The 15,000-nt window shown below is 34.9% G+C and overlaps 2 non-coding genes across 2 annotated transcripts; both read left to right on the top strand.

The window, feature by feature from the left end:
* Positions 1-60: 60 nt before the first annotated feature.
* On the top strand, positions 61-239 carry LOC115630148. Its single transcript, XR_003996019.1, has one exon. It is a non-coding gene; the product is annotated as a 5.8S ribosomal RNA (ribosomal RNA).
* A 494-nt stretch (positions 240-733) lies between these two features.
* LOC115630145 lies at positions 734-4,744 on the top strand. Its single transcript, XR_003996016.1, has one exon. It is a non-coding gene; the product is annotated as a large subunit ribosomal RNA (ribosomal RNA).
* The last annotated feature ends 10,256 nt before the right edge of the window (positions 4,745-15,000 follow it).

The raw sequence follows: 15,000 nt of genomic DNA, 5'->3' as shown, positions 1-15,000 counted from the left end.
TTAATTTCTTTCAATAAAATCATATATGACATATAAAAACAAACAAAAACATCAATATAAAACTCTAAGCGGTGGATCACTCGGCTCATGGGTCGATGAAGAACGCAGCAAACTGTGCGTCATCGTGTGAACTGCAGGACACATGAACATCGACATTTTGAACGCATATCGCAGTCCATGCTGTTATGTACTTTAATTAATTTTGAAGTGCTGCTTGGACTACATATGGTTGAGGGTTGTAAGACTATGCTAATTAAGTTGCTTAATAAATATTTTGTTTAATATACAAAATATTTAAAGCATATGGTATATTATTGGATATATATATTCATATATTCATAATATTAAGAGCATATAATACAACAATATATATATGAAATGAAACACACACATCATCTCATAAATATACAAACATAATATTCCTATATAAAATTGTATATGAGAGTGATGAAAAGAAGAAAATTTATACTTTCTTTTTTTTCACACAATTCATTTAATACTGAGGAATGTCTAGCATAAAATACATTTTATCTAGAATTGCCTCTTATTAATGTTGTGCGAATATAAATATAAAAAGAATATAAAAAGTATAAAAATGATTGGGACTATGAACTTTTTCTTCTTTTAATTGAATTTTAATGGGTAGTTGTGTTCTCATTTCACATAAAATATATATATATATGTATTAAATTATTAGAAATATTTTTTTCTAATAAATGAAAATATATTTATACAACCTCAACTCATATGGGACTACCCCCTGAATTTAAGCATATTAATTAGGGGAGGAAAAGAAACTAACAAGGATTTTCTTAGTAGCGGCGAGCGAAAAGAAAACAGTTCAGCACTAAGTCACTTTGTCTATATGGCAAATGTGAGATGCAGTGTATGGAACATCTATATTCTAGTATGAGAAATTAACGATTTAAGTCCTTCTTAAATGAGGCCATTTACCCATAGAGGGTGCCAGGCCCGTATAACGTTAATGATTACTAGATGATGATTTCCAAAGAGTCGTGTTGCTTGATAGTGCAGCACTAAGTGGGTGGTAAACTCCATCTAAAACTAAATATAACCATGAGACCGATAGTAAACAAGTACCGTGAGGGAAAGTTGAAAAGAACTCTGAATAGAGAGTTAAATAGTACGTGAAACTGCTTAGAGGTTAAGCCCGATGAACCTGAATATCCATTATGGGAAATTCATCATTATAATTATAATATTTAATAAATATTATTAATAATAGTGTGCATTTTTCCCATATAAGGACATTGTAATCTATTAGCATATACAAAAATTTATCATAAAATATGGCTTATAGTTTATTCAAATTATTATGGCTTGCCCATTGATAACATAGAATAAATGTCATTAAATTTGATAAAGTGCTGATAGATTGATATGAAATACAGTGTGTTAATTTTTCGAAATTATATAATGATATTTATATCTATGATATTTATATTTATTATAGGCACTTGTATGATTAACAATGCGAAAGATTCAGGATACCTTCGGGACCCGTCTTGAAACACGGACCAAGGAGTCTAACATATATGCAAGTCATTGGGATTTATTTTATAAACCTAATGGCGTAATTAACTTGACTACCAATACAAATGGGATTAGTTTTTAAATTATTTTATATAGTTTATTAATTCAATCCCGGGGCGCTCTATATAGTTATGTATAATAATATTTATATTATTTATACCTCTAACTGGAACGTACCTTGAGCATATATGCTGTGACCCGAAAGATGGTGAACTATACTTGATCAGGTTGAAGTCAGGGGAAACCCTGATGGAAGACCGAAACAGTTCTGACGTGCAAATCGATTGTCAGAATTGAGTATAGGGGCGAAAGACCAATCGAACCATCTAGTAGCTGGTTCCTTCCGAAGTTTCCCTCAGGATAGCTGGTGCATTTATATATTGCATAAAATAATCTTATCTGGTAAAGCGAATGATTAGAGGCCTTAGGGTCGAAACGATCTTAACCTATTCTCAAACTTTAAATGGGTAAGAACCTTAACTTTCTTGAAATGAAGTTTAAGGTTATGATATAATGTGCCCAGTGGGCCACTTTTGGTAAGCAGAACTGGCGCTGTGGGATGAACCAAACGTAATGTTACGGTGCCCAAATTAACAACTCATGCAGATACCATGAAAGGCGTTGGTTGCTTAAAACAGCAGGACGGTGGACATGGAAGTCGTAATCCGCTAAGGAGTGTGTAACAACTCACCTGCCGAAGCAACTAGCCCTTAAAATGGATGGCGCTTAAGTTGTATACCTATACATTACCGCTAAAGTAAATGATTCATATTTATATAAAAATATAAATTTTGAAACTTTAGTGAGTAGGAAGGTACAATGGTGTGCGTAGAAGTGTTTGGCGTAAGCCTGCATGGAGCCGCCATTGGTACAGATCTTGGTGGTAGTAGCAAATAATCGAATGAGACCTTGGAGGACTGAAGTGGAGAAGGGTTTCGTGTGAACAGTGGTTGATCACGAGTTAGTCGGTCCTAAGTTCAAGGCGAAAGCCGAAAATTTTCAAGTAAAAATATATATATATATACACAACATACATATTATTATTGATACACTTGAATAATTTTGAACGAAAGGGAATACGGTTCCAATTCCGTAACCTGTTGAGTATCCGTTTGTTATTAAATATGGGCCTTGTGCTCATCCTGGCAACAGGAACGACCATAAAGAAGCCGTCGAGAGATATCGGAAGAGTTTTCTTTTCTGTTTTATAGCCGTACTACCATGGAAGTCTTTCGCAGAGAGATATGGTAGATGGGCTAGAAGAGCATGACATATACTGTTGTGTCGATATTTTCTCCTCGGACCTTGAAAATTTATGGTGGGGACACGCAAACTTCTCAACAGGCCGTACCAATATCCGCAGCTGGTCTCCAAGGTGAAGAGTCTCTAGTCGATGGAATAATGTAGGTAAGGGAAGTCGGCAAATTAGATCCGTAACTTCGGGATAAGGATTGGCTCTGAAGATTGAGATAATCGGGCTTGATTGGGAAACAATAACATGGTTTATGTTCTCGTTCTGGGTAAATAGAATTTCGATTATTTTTAATGATCGTCATTTGTTCCCCGGATTGTTAGTTACGTAGCCAATTGTGGAACTTTCTTGCTAAAATTTTTAAGAATACTAATCTGGAGGGGTTAAACCTTTCAGTTTTAGCTCTTTTAAATTATAACGATTATCAATTAACAATCAATTCAGAACTGGCACGGACTTGGGGAATCCGACTGTCTAATTAAAACAAAGCATTGTGATGGCCCTAGCGGGTGTTGACACAATGTGATTTCTGCCCAGTGCTCTGAATGTCAACGTGAAGAAATTCAAGTAAGCGCGGGTCAACGGCGGGAGTAACTATGACTCTCTTAAGGTAGCCAAATGCCTCGTCATCTAATTAGTGACGCGCATGAATGGATTAACGAGATTCCTACTGTCCCTATCTACTATCTAGCGAAACCACAGCCAAGGGAACGGGCTTGGAATAATTAGCGGGGAAAGAAGACCCTTTTGAGCTTGACTCTAATCTGGCAGTGTAAGGAGACATAAGAGGTGTAGAATAAGTGGGAGATATTAGATTTCGGTTTAGTATCGCCAATGAAATACCACTACTCTTATTGTTTCCTTACTTACTTGATTAAATGGAACGTGTATCATTTCCTAGCCATTATACGGATATATTTTTATATATCTTATGGTATTGGGTTTTGATGCAAGCTTCTTGATCAAAGTATCATGAGTTTGTTATATAATTGCAAACAAATTCTAATAATGAGAGGATGCGCATTTATGTGTATTTTCAATTTATGAATTTGGTATAACTCCAATTACTCCGGTATGATCCAATTCAAGGACATTGCCAGGTAGGGAGTTTGACTGGGGCGGTACATCTCTCAAATAATAACGGAGGTGTCCCAAGGCCAGCTCAGTGCGGACAGAAACCACACATAGAGCAAAAGGGCAAAAGCTGACTTGATCTCGGTGTCCAGTACACACAGGGACAGCAAAAGCTCGGCCTATCGATCCTTTTGGTTTAAAGAGTTTTTAACAAGAGGTGTCAGAAAAGTTACCATAGGGATAACTGGCTTGTGGCGGCCAAGCGTTCATAGCGACGTCGCTTTTTGATCCTTCGATGTCGGCTCTTCCTATCATTGTGAAGCAAAATTCACCAAGCGTTGGATTGTTCACCCATGCAAGGGAACGTGAGCTGGGTTTAGACCGTCGTGAGACAGGTTAGTTTTACCCTACTAATGACAAAAACGTTGTTGCGACAGCATTCCTGCGTAGTACGAGAGGAACCGCAGGTACGGACCTATGGCACAATACTTGTTCGAGCGAACAGTGGTATGACGCTACGTCCGTTGGATTATGCCTGAACGCCTCTAAGGTCGTATCCGTGCTGGACTGCAATGATAAAAATGGGGCAATTTGCATTGTATGGCTTCTAAATCATTAAAAGTTTATATGCATTTATAAACGACAATGAATATGTGATGCCAATGTTATGAGTAACATAGTTAACTTTGGAGGATCTTCGATCACCTGGTGCCAATGCTAGTTACTTATTAAAACATTATTTAATACAATGACAAAGCCTAGAATCAATTGTAAACGACTTTTGTAACGGGCAAGGTGTTGTAAGTGGTTGAGCAGCTGCCATACTGCGATCCACTGAAGCTTATCCTTTGCTTGATGATTCGACGATATATATAATATGTTTATATATAAAAATATACGACTTCGCAATGGTTTTGTACATTGTGCATGTAGTATATATAATAATATATAATATATATATATATAGAGTCAATCGAGAATCATCAATAATGGTAGCCGGTGTTTCACTCACTGTTGGTGGTGGTGTGTGTATTCATTAAGGCCTGCCATTATTATTAATTATTATTATTTTTTTTTTATATATATTTAACCTATATATATTATAACCACCCACCTATATACTACAAAATATTATACATAATGGTGTCCCTATGTATAAAATTAATATATACTTGTCTCTTTGAGCATGCGAAAAGTCTTAAGTATATAATAACTCTATGTATATCACTTTGGAATGTGTACATAGAGTATCAGAAATGTTATAAACAAGAACGCGCATGCCAATTACTATATTCTAGTATAGTATTGGCTCGTGTAAATATATAATATATACAAGTCAATATATACTTGCCCCTTGGAGCATATGCGAAAAGTCTTAAGTATATATGTATCACTATGAAATGTGTACATAAGTATATCAGAAATGTTACAAACAAGCACACCCGCACGCCAATTTTACTATATTATAGTATTGGCATGTGTAAATATATACTTGCCCTTGACTTGAGCATATGCGAAAAGTCTTAAGTATATAATAACTCTATGTATCACTATGGAATGTGTACATAGTATATCAGAAATGTTACAAACAAGCACACCCGCACGCCAATTTTACTATATTATAGTATTGGCATGTGTAAATATATACTTGCCCTTGACTTGAGCTTATGCGAAAAGTCTTAAATATATAATAACTCTATGTATCACTATGGAATGTGTACATAGTATATCAGAAATGTTACAAACAAGCACACCCGCACGCCAATTTTACTATATTATAGTATTGGCATGCATAAATATATACTTGCCCTTGACTTGAGCATATGCGAAAAGTCTTAAGTATATAATAACTCTATGTATCACTATGAAATGTGTACATAGTAGTATATCAGAAATGTTACAAACAAGCACACCCGCACGCCAATTTTACTATATTATAGTATTGGCATGTGTAAATATATACTTGCCCTTGACTTGAGCATATGCGAAAAGTCTTAAGTATATAATAACTCTATGTATCACTATGGAATGTGTACATAGTATATCAGAAATGTTACAAACAAGCACACCCGCACGCCAATTTTACTATATTATAGTATTGGCATGCGTAAATATATACTTGCCCTTGACTTGAGCATATGCGAAAAGTCTTAAGTATATAATAACTCTATGTATCACTTTGGAATGTGTACATAGTATATCAGAAATGTTACAAACAAGCACACCCGCACGCCAATTTTACTATATTATAGTATTGGCATGTGTAAATATATATAAATGTACATACAAAGTATGCATTTATTAAGGAATACAAATGTTTCTTAAATGTATCACATGGTATTATAATAAATATAGTGTGTTTATTCATAATAAACACACTATAAATGTATTTATGTTTGGTTTGGAGGTGCATAAATACATATAATATATATGGGTTTTACTAAAGTCTGGTGGAATTTAAAGTAAGCCCATATATACAAATGGTGTCCCAAGGTATTATAATAAATATAGTGTGTTTATTCATAATAAACACACTATAAGTGTATTTATGTTTGGTTTGGAGGTGCATAAATACATATAATATATATGGGTTTTACTAAAGTCTGGTGGAATTTAAAGTAAGCCCATATATACAAATGGTGTCCCAAGGTATTATAATAAATATAGTGTGTTTATTCATTATAAACACACTATATATGAAGTAACCCATGTGTTAAAATAAATATAGTGTGTTTATTAATAATAAACACACTATATATGAAGTAACCCATGCATTAAAATACAGTGTGTTTATTCCAAATAAACACACTATAAACGTATTTAACCTATAGAGGTAAATGTCATTTTAGTCATATATTTTATATAAAATGCTACCGCATAAAGAAATAGTGGCACAAAACACCTATAGAGTCAGTGGTGTTCTCGCACCATGAAGAAAAATTTTCCTTCATAATATATACAAGTGTTTGTTCAAGCAACAGACACCATGTATATATAGGTGTTTTGTGCCACTACTTCTTTATGCTGTAGCATTTTATATGAAATGTATTACTAAAATAACATGCATTTGTATAGTTAAAATAAATATAGTGTGTTTATTCAAAATAAACACACTACATATGAAGTAGCTCATGCATTAAAATAAATATAGTGTGTTTATTCATAATAAACACACTATATATGAAATAACCTATGCATTAAAATATAGTGTGTTTATTCATTATAAACACACTATATATGAAGATACCCATGTGTTAAAATAAATATAGTGTGTTTATTCCAAATAAACACACTATAAATGTATTTATGTTTGGTTTGGAGGTGCATAAATACATGTTGAATTTAGTGGTACATTTTGAAAAAATGCTACCGCAGATAGAAGTAGTGGCACAAAACATACTTGTGGAGTGTGCTTCTGCACGAAGAAGTAAAATTACTTTTTCATATAAATTAATGTAGTGGCGGCATTAATAGTGCAGATGCATTTAGTATAGAATATATATGGGTTTTACTATAGTCTGGTTGAATTTAAAGTAAGCCTATATATAAAAATGGTGTCCCAAGGTATTAAAATAAATATAGTGTGTTTATTCATAATAAACACACTATAAATGTATTTATGTTTGGAGGTGCATAAAATACATATAATATATATGGGTTTTACTAAAGTCTGGTGGAATTTAAAGTAAGCCCATATATACAAATGGTGTCCCAAGGTATTAAAATAAATATAGTGTGTTTATTCGTAATAAACACACTATAAATGTATTTATGTTTGGTTATGGAGGTGCATAAATACATGTTGAATTTAGTGGTACATTTTGAAAAAATGCTACTGCAGATAGAAGTAGTGGCACAAAACATACTTGTGGAGTGTGCTTCTGCACGAAGAAGTAAAATTACTTTTTCATATAAATTAATGTAGTGGCGGCATTAATAGTGCAGATGCATTTAGTATAGAATATATATGGGTTTTACTATAGTCTGGTTGAATTTAAAGTAAGCCCATATATAAAAATGGTGTCCCAAGGTATTAAAATAAATATAGTGTGTTTATTCATAATAAACACACTATAAATGTATTTATGTTTGGAGGTGCATAAAATACATATAATATATATGGGTTTTACTAAAGTCTGGTGGAATTTAAAGTAAGCCCATATATACAAATGGTGTCCCAAGGTATTAAAATAAATATAGTGTGTTTATTCGTAATAAACACACTATAAATGTATTTATGTTTGGTTATGGAGGTGCATAAATACATGTTGAATTTAGTGGTACATTTTGAAAAAATGCTACTGCAGATAGAAGTAGTGGCACAAAACATACTTGTGGAGTGTGCTTCTGCACGAAGAAGTAAAATTACTTTTTCATATAAATTAATGTAGTGGCGGCATTAATAGTGCAGATGCATTTAGTATAGAATATATATGGGTTTTACTATAGTCTGGTTGAATTTAAAGTAAGCCCATATATAAAAATGGTGTCCCAAGGTATTAAAATAAATATAGTGTGTTTATTCATAATAAACACACTATAAATGTATTTATGTTTGGAGGTGCATAAAATACATATAATATATATGGGTTTTACTAAAGTCTGGTGGAATTTAAAGTAAGCCCATATATACAAATGGTGTCCCAAGGTATTAAAATAAATATAGTGTGTTTATTCGTAATAAACACACTATAAATGTATTTATGTTTGGTTATGGAGGTGCATAAATACATGTTGAATTTAGTGGTACATTTTGAAAAAATGCTACTGCAGATAGAAGTAGTGGCACAAAACTACTTCATGGAGTTAGCATCAGCACGAAGTAAAATTACTTCATATAATATTTAATGAACTGGGGCATCATTAAAATAATAGTGCTTATAGAGATGCGGTTGACGAATTATAATATGGCAGCAACATATAAATAAATAGACACATCAGTATAATAATATATAGTGGAGAAGCTTGATTCTATTATAGTAAATATTTTTTTATTATAATAGAAGGCTTGATAATTTAGTGGTATATTTTGAAAAAAAGTTGTCACATAAAGAAGTAGTGGCACAAAACTACTTCATGGAGTTAGCATCAGCACGAAGTAAAATTACTTCATATAATATTTAATGAACTGGGGCATCATTAAAATAATAGTGCTTATAGAGATGCGGTTGACGAATTATAATATGGCAGCAACACATAAATAAATAGACACATCAGTATAATAATATATAGTGGAGAAGCTTGATTCTATTATAGTAAATATTTTTTTTATTATAATAGAAGGCTTGATAATTTAGTGGTATATTTTGAAAAAAAGGTGTCACATAAAGAAATAGTGGCACAAAACTACTTCATATGGCAAAGAGAAATCAATGATTTCAAATAAATCCTGTATATTCGTAGCGTAATATACATAAAGATAGTTGTAATATTTTACTTCTATCGTTAATTTTTACTATGTATATGGTTCTTTCGTATCGACAGTTTGTTCCTTTTTATGGTTCATTACGACTGGTCGTTAGAATCCCTCTATACAGAAAAAGATATTTGGGAGTAGGAAAAACCAAACAAGTCCGACCTGGTTGCCCCTATATCGTTAATTAGTCTGGTGTGATACATTAAGAACTATGTTCTTAATGAGTTTTTGATATACTATAGGTGTATAAAAATTATACACAATTAATATAGTGTACAAAGACAGAAACACAGTACACATGTATTTATACATGTGTAAAATTTTATATATAGTTATTGGGGAGGCTATTATATAAAATGAAAAATTAATAGTTATAACTTGTTATGACTTATTAATAAAAAAAAAGTATTTGCGCTATATAAAATAGCGTTAAATAACAAAATGAACAAACAAACAAAAAGACACATTATTTGTGTATATATTTTTAATATGTACGCAAAAAATAGTGTGTTATATGTGTTGTATGTATATTTCTCCTACCCTAGCTCATCGCGAGTGAAGATGGGTAGAGTTATATATAATAACACACACACATAATATATGAAATTATAAATTTCATATTCAAAATGAATTAATTTATTTAATTCATACTAAATAAATGTTACAAGCACACAAATATTTTCAGAAAGTGAAAATATAAAAATATTTTTGAACGAAATGTTACATATTATTATAGATTAGTCTATAAAAATAAATGTTCATTATATATCCTACATTAATAATATTAATGCTTTATAAAAATATGTTACTACACACATAAAATACATGTTACCAAACATCAAAGGCATATTATTAAAAATGAATAATATATATGTCGGAGAAGGGTTGGATAATTCGCGCGGCGTGACGCGCTGTTCGGCCATTTTCTTTACTTGAGCACAGCAATTCGCACTGGTAGTGTTGCCTTTGACTTCTTGAAGCAGACTGACTTGCATCACTGCTCTCTCGAGGCTCGTTGTCTTACTCGTTCTACTCTTCCTTTTTGTTCTTTGACATTTCCTTTTCTCAACTGCCTAGACAACAACAATGCGCTTTGCTCGGCTAAGGCAATATTTGCTCTTAAACCCTGCTCTTATTATAGCCTGCAAGCCGATCACATGACACATTCTCTTTGTATTTGTTTTACACACAACATCATTTAATGATTTACATTTCTTTATTTAGTGTTATTCTTCTACACGGCCTTCCTGGCTCTTACACGTCCTCGTGTAGTATCTTATCATAATGAAATTAGCAAAACAAAACTTATTCAAATAAAACTTATTCGAACAAAACTTATTCAAACGTCGGCTTCATGCCTTGCTCAATATTTTTTTTTTTTTTTTTATTATACTATATATAGTCAATCAATTCAAGTATTGCGCTTCAATTTACCATAAGTTTATCGTTACTTCGTTTATTTAACACTTCTTTGCAAGATGTGTCTTCAAATGACGGTTTTGCAGGCATTCACACACATTTGCGGCTGTGCCAACCAGTAGCTCGTACTCTTCTGCGAAAACCCGAACATCTGGATATCTCTCTATCATACCACAACTCATGGACTCCACTTGCCCTTGCAACATGATCACTTTAAGTCACATGTTCTCTACCACGACAACCGCGCCGCACGCCATGATAGACACCCTCCGTCTACACTTGTGCCATCGGTATAACTTAGTGGTACGGGCGTGGTCCTTGTGTATGACAATACTACATCGTCACTGGTGGGAGCTTGGGCTTTGGCCAATGCCTTCTTCTGCATTACCACCCTCCACATCTTCCAACTCTGCAGTAACTTGACTATCTGGTAACGGTCGCAAATACTCATGGGCATACTTGTATGTCCTCTTACTTATCAAGGACTTTAATTTATATCGGTCACCATCAAGCACTTCAATCACGACAAACGGTCCCTTAAATTTGGGGTCAAGCTTTGTTTGGTGCCGCTCTTCACTTTTGAGCAAAACATGATCTCCAACCTTATGCTTAACAATCTTTGCCTTATTTTGATCAAATCTAGCTTTATCATAGTTAGCATTTTTTAACATATTTTCTTTGGCCTGCTTTCTTAAACAATCAACATCAACTTTTTCTTCATTTATCATTGGCACTAAGCCTAGTGGTCTAGCCTCTTTGCCTATCAATAATTCCAATGGACTAACTTTTGTTACTCGATTTGTCGTGCAATTTATGGCCAACTGTACTTCATCTAATGCTTCTTGCCAGGAACGCTCGCTCGTTTCAACTGCTGTCAGCATATTTTTCATAGTGCCCATTACGCGCTCTACCTGTCCATTCGCACGACTCGCTCCCGTAGCTATCAAATGTAAGTTAACGTTTTGTGATGAACAAAATTCTCGAAAAGCGGCGCTGGCAAAGCTCCTACCCTGATCAGCAATAATACGCGTAGGCACGCCAAAAATGGATATTGCTGATTTGACCGCTTTTATACAACTTTCCGTGTCCAAATTTAATGTGTGATAAAAGTAAACAAATTTAGTAAATGCGTCTACTTGTACTATGACATACTCCTTCAAATCGTTTTTGCCACTTAGTTTGCCACTTATATCAATGTGTATTGTATGCCACGGTATTTCCACCTTGGGTATCGGATGCATTTCTGCCTGAATCTTGCCCGAGGATGACTTTGATACCTTGCACGTTATACAGTTTTCTACAAACCTACGCACATATTTTGACATATTCTCGAACCAATAGTAGGTGTATACCTTATCTAATGTTTTCTCCCAACCTAAATGCATTATGGCTTCGTGTACGTGATTTATTACGGACCACCTATATGCTCTTGGTACCACTGGCAAGCAGCGCGTTCTACCATTTCTTTGAATCTTTCTATGCAGTATACCAGATCTCATTTCATACGTTCTTGCCATGTCCTCATTAAGCTCATTATTGTGCAATTTAGAAATTAAAACAGACAAATCTGGATCTCGCTGTTGTTCAGCAATCAGCCAATTGTCAGTCAGCTCAGCCAAGTCTACACGTTTCTCAGTAATATTTTTGACGGTCTTTGCTTCAGCAGGGATAGGATTTCTTGAAAGAAAATCTGCATGCAACATGCGATTCCCTTTCCTGTATTCGACTGTGAAGTCGAATGATTGTAAATATGCCCACCATCTATGCACCCGTGGAGTTAAATCAATTTTGGAACGACTAGCCTTTAATGAGTTACAATCCGTATACACTATAAATTTCTTTCCATGAAGATAATGACGGAAATGTTTAACTGCATTAAATACGGCTAGCGTCTCCAACTCGTACGAGTGATACTTGGATTCCGTACTGGTTGTGCACTTGCTATAATACTCGACTACCCTTGTTTTGCCTTCTAATTTTTGCATAAGTATTGCTCCATAGCCTTCTGAGCTCGCATCAGTGTGCAGCTCTATGGGATACTGTGGATCAAAAATGATCAAAACCGGCTCGTTAGTTAATATGGTAATAATCTTTTGACGTATACACTCGTGTTCTGGCTTCCAATGGAAGCTACCATTCTTGGAGGTGAGGTGATATAGTGGCTTCATTTGCTCTGAAAATTGTGGCACAAATTGTCGAAAGTATGATGCCAAACCTATAAATTGCCTCAGCTGTGTAACTGATTGCGGTTGTGATAACGCTGCCAAGGCATGTATCTTCCGAGAATTAGGTTTAATTTCACCATCTTCGACTTGATAACCCAAATATTCAACATTAGGTTTGAGGAATGTGCATTTCTTTACATTGAAAGAAAATCCGGCGTTGGTCAGAAGTTCCAATACCACCTTTAATCTATGAAATGCCTCTTCTTTAGTGCCTGCTACAATCAAAACATCATCGATGTAAACAATGGCATACGAGTATGCCAGCTCACCCAAGGCACGTGTTATTGCTCGCTGAAATACCGATGAGGCGTTCTTTAACCCGAAGGGCATGGATAAGAATTCGTATTGACCCTCAGCTGTTACAAATGCCGTACGTTCAATTGAGTCAGCATGTATGGGAACCTGGTAAAATCCGCTAGCCATGTCTAAACTTGAAAAATATTTTCCTTCTCGCAGTCTGTTGATTTGATCCGATATCAACGGCAGTGGATATTTGTCTGCTATAGTATTGGCATTTAACTCTCGATAATCAATGCATAGGCGGTCACTGCCATCTTTCTTTTTAACTAGCAGCATCGGACTGGCAAACGGAGAACAGCTCGGACGTATTACATTAGCTTTTAACAGCTCTTTTATTTGTTTCCTCACTATTTCTCTCTCATCTGCGCTAAGTCTATATGGACGCCTCTGCACGATTTTGTTTGGATCTATCAAACGAATTTCTAGTTCACCTGTTGTTACACGACTCTTTGGTATGCCACTTATAAATCTTTCAGCATAATGTTGCCATATTTCTATCAATTTATTTCTGTCTTCATCACTTAATTCTTCATCATTATTTAAATGTTCTAGATAGCACCTATTTGTTGTATCTGAAACAATGTTGACAGCCTTTGTTTTATAAATACTGAACTTTTCAGCGTCCATGGCAACGCCGAAGCCAAGGCTCAAAATTTCACGACCAACCATTACATTGTGCTTTAAAAACTTATCCAATACTACATGAAATAATATTTCCAGAGTATGCTCACATATTTGAACAGTCGTATGAATTTGTAAATTACTATACACGGAATTTTCACCAATGCCTTTCAGCATAACTGTACTGAAAATTCTCTTTCCAGCAAATTTATTTGCCATTTTCTCTTTTATCAAAGAGCACTCGGCGCCCGAGTCAAAGAAGAATGGAATGAGCTCACCAAATTGCAACAATAGTCCCGTTGGTTCCATTACTGTGCAGACATCTACTCGCTTCTCTTGTATGTTGCTTTTGCTCGCTGCTTCTAGTCCCCGTGTGCACATCGTTGAAATGTGGCCAGTCTTGCCACATTTAAAACACGTCACTGCGCCTCGCTCTCTCGCTGTTGCTGAATTGCTTTGCATCTGGTTTGTTCTCGGTGCATTTCTCTCGTCCATTTTCCTCTTGCGGCATTCTGCCATTTTGTGACCAGGTTTTTCACAATAATGGCATTTCATAATAGAAGACGACTTGTACCTTTTCTTCTCGGGGCCAGATGTGTGTTCCGAAGTGATTTGCACGTTGCGTTTACCAAAAGCGTATGCTTTCAACTGCTGCTGGAGCTCGCTTCGTGTTTTGATGTTCGTTGTAAACGCCATACGCTGCAGCCTCGTATCAATTTGCGAGGTATGTGCCAGCACGAACGAGACTGCTATTTCTTCTGCGCTCATTTGCTTCCATTTCGTCATTAGTGACGTCACCAATCTGCTTGCATACACCGATAGACACTCGTTTGCGTTCGGTCGGCCGTTAAGAATGTTTAAGAAAATGGCGGCTGGCGTCTCTATACCCTCGTATCGCTGCAGAAACAATTCCTTAAATTCAAGCCAGGTTATTCCAGCATAGCAAATCTGGGACAACCACTGCGATGCGCCTCCATTTAGGGAGCTGCTAAGTGCGATGACCAATGCACTACCTTCTAAGGGATTTTCGGACATTATCATGTCTGCTGTTTTACACCATGCAGATGCGTCCGCGCTCGTGTCGTCAGGGTCGAACTTTGGCAACACAATTATTTTTTTTTTATGAGACTCTGCATATG

Source organism: Scaptodrosophila lebanonensis, unplaced genomic scaffold, assembly GCF_003285725.1.
Source record: "Scaptodrosophila lebanonensis strain 11010-0011.00,11010-0021.00 unplaced genomic scaffold, SlebRS2 tig00000337-arrow-arrow-pilon, whole genome shotgun sequence".
Lineage (NCBI taxonomy): Eukaryota > Metazoa > Arthropoda > Insecta > Diptera > Drosophilidae > Scaptodrosophila > Scaptodrosophila lebanonensis.
The sequence above is the reverse complement of the archived record's forward strand: the minus strand, read 5'-3'. Positions and strand labels throughout refer to the sequence as shown.